The 2,370-nt window shown below is 37.0% G+C and overlaps 1 pseudogene; it reads left to right on the top strand.

Annotated features, from left to right (window-relative positions):
• The first annotated feature begins 325 nt into the window (after positions 1-325).
• LOC130456672 (U6 spliceosomal RNA) lies at positions 326-426 on the top strand (annotated as a pseudogene).
• The last annotated feature ends 1,944 nt before the right edge of the window (positions 427-2,370 follow it).

Consider the following 2,370-nt stretch of genomic DNA (forward strand, 5'->3'; position numbering starts at 1 on the left):
AACTTCTCTATGTGAACTACAGATAGAGTTTTGTTTTCTTTGACTATTTTTACTCCTTTAATTTTGTCTTACTATTTTTGCCTTACTGTACTACTTATCATACTTACTAATAATTGTCTTACTGCTATAGCTAGCATTTTTAATACAGGATTGAAAAGTAACGATGATAATTATCTTTATTTCACTTCTGATTTTACTAGAAAGGCTTTTAGCTTGTCTCCATTATATGCTTGCTCTTGGTATTAAATTCTATTTGTTTTTTTAAGCAAATCTAAACTCATTCCTTTGCTTTCTAGTGTTTTTTTTTTCCCCCTTAGCAGGAATGGGTGCTTACTTTGGCAACATACGCTGAAATAATATAGAGGAAGATTAGCATGGCCCCTTTATAAGGATAATGTGAAAATTTGTGAAGTGTTCCATATTTTATTGTAATGCCTAAGACCTTTATCATTATTAGGGCATTTAGAATGCATATATGTAATATGCATTCTCTCTCTCTCTCTATATATATATATATATATATAAATATATATATATTTATATATATATAGGCTGAGAGCATGAATGTGAGTTGAATGCGATAGTTGCTTTTAAAAAATAAAATCAAGAGATGAGAAAGGGATATATTGGGAAAAAGGAAGAAGAGAGAGACAGAATGGGAAAGATGATCTCACATAAAAGAGGTAGGAAAGGAAGAGCTTTTACAATGGAAGGAAATATAGGGGAGGTAGTAGATAGTATTTGAACCTTATTCTAGTTGGAATTGGCTCAAAGCAGGAATAATATACACATTCAGTTGGATGTAGAAATCTATCCTACCCTACAGGGAAGTAGAAGTGTGGAAAGGAAACTAGACTAACAGTTTGTGTGTGGAAGGGCCAACTGGGAGTGGCAGTTGGGTCTTGGGACGAGCACTTCCTTCCTGCCGGCTGGGGACTGGCTTCCTAGTGTTGGAGGAGAGAGGAGCGTGGTCAGCCCAGTCTGGAGTGGCATGCTCTTCTTGGTTCAGTCTGAAGACACAGGCTTCTAAAGGTTAGAATTGTTCTTGTTTGCTTTCTGTCTATTGCTAAGATTCAGAATTAGAATGAGAGTAGAAGAGAGTGGGACAAACCCTCCGCCAGCCTCTAGGGCCTGGCCCTATACTCTGAAGCTAAGGAAAAACTCCAATTCCAACTGGATTATTAAACTTTATATTATTTAAATTCCCAGTCAGATAAGTGGACTATCTTTTCTGGTCATAGAGGGAGCTGAACTTCTTTTCAGTCATCAAGGCAATAAAAAACCTTATCGGACCCCTGCTGTTTCCTCTCATGAGGGGGCATCTCCCTCCCCTGATTCACAGTGTTCCCTCTCTCCCCTTAACTCCTCCATACCCCATAGAAACCTCCCATTTATCCCCATTTTTCCCAATCCTATTTCCTTTCCCAATAAATATTACAGAAGTAGCAGGAGATAAGAGGAGAACAAGGATGATCAAAGGAAGGGTAGATTAAGGGAGGTAGTTGTAAAATGGAATTTCTATTTTATTCTCTAGTTGTAAAACTCCCAGACAATTTTGCCCTAATAATTTCTTGGAGCATAGTTTCTAAACTCTTTTTTTCAATCATAACTTTCCAATAGTCTGGTGATTCTTATATTGTCTCTCCTTGATCTGTTTTCGAGGCAAGTTGTTTTATAATCTCATCTACTTTTTTCATTTTTTTTGCTTTGCTTTGTTTTCTGTTGCCTTAAAAAGTCATTAGCTTACCATTGTCCAATTCTAATTTTTGATGAATTATTTTCTTTGGTGAGTTTTTGGCTATTTTTTCCCAAATAGATGACCTTTCATAATTTTCTTGATTTACCTGTATAGTTTTTATATTTTTTATCTAACTTTTCCTCAAGCACTCTAATTTTGTTTTTAAAGACTTTTTGGAACTCTTTCAAAAACTCTTTTTGGGCTTCTGACCATTTGATGTTTTCCTTTGATGTTTTAAAAGTATGTTTTAAAATTTCCCTGTCCTTTGGATTTGAACTCTAGTCTTCTTTGTTCCCTCATTAAAAAAGAAAATTAGTGGCCAGTGTGGAAGTGACCACAGTCAGCAGGGTCATCATGGCTCACTAAATGCACTCACTTCCAGTGTGTGTTCTCTTCTTATTCTTCTCCAGAAGCCTCAGCCTGGGATGGAGTGGTGCCTAGTCAGCATGCCTGGGCCCCCAAAGTTGTTTCCTGGTTAGCTGCTAATCCCTAGAATTATGGTTGGCTTGGAATCTCTAGAGCTGAGATTGCAGCTGCTCCCAGAACTCATTGTTTTTTTAATCCATTAATACCTCCCACTGGGGTGTAGGCTCCTAAATTAAGCCAATAAAATGAGGTTGCCTGCCCCAAGT

This window comes from Monodelphis domestica, chromosome 1 (genome assembly GCF_027887165.1).
Source record: "Monodelphis domestica isolate mMonDom1 chromosome 1, mMonDom1.pri, whole genome shotgun sequence".
NCBI classification, from domain to species: Eukaryota; Metazoa; Chordata; class Mammalia; order Didelphimorphia; family Didelphidae; genus Monodelphis; species Monodelphis domestica.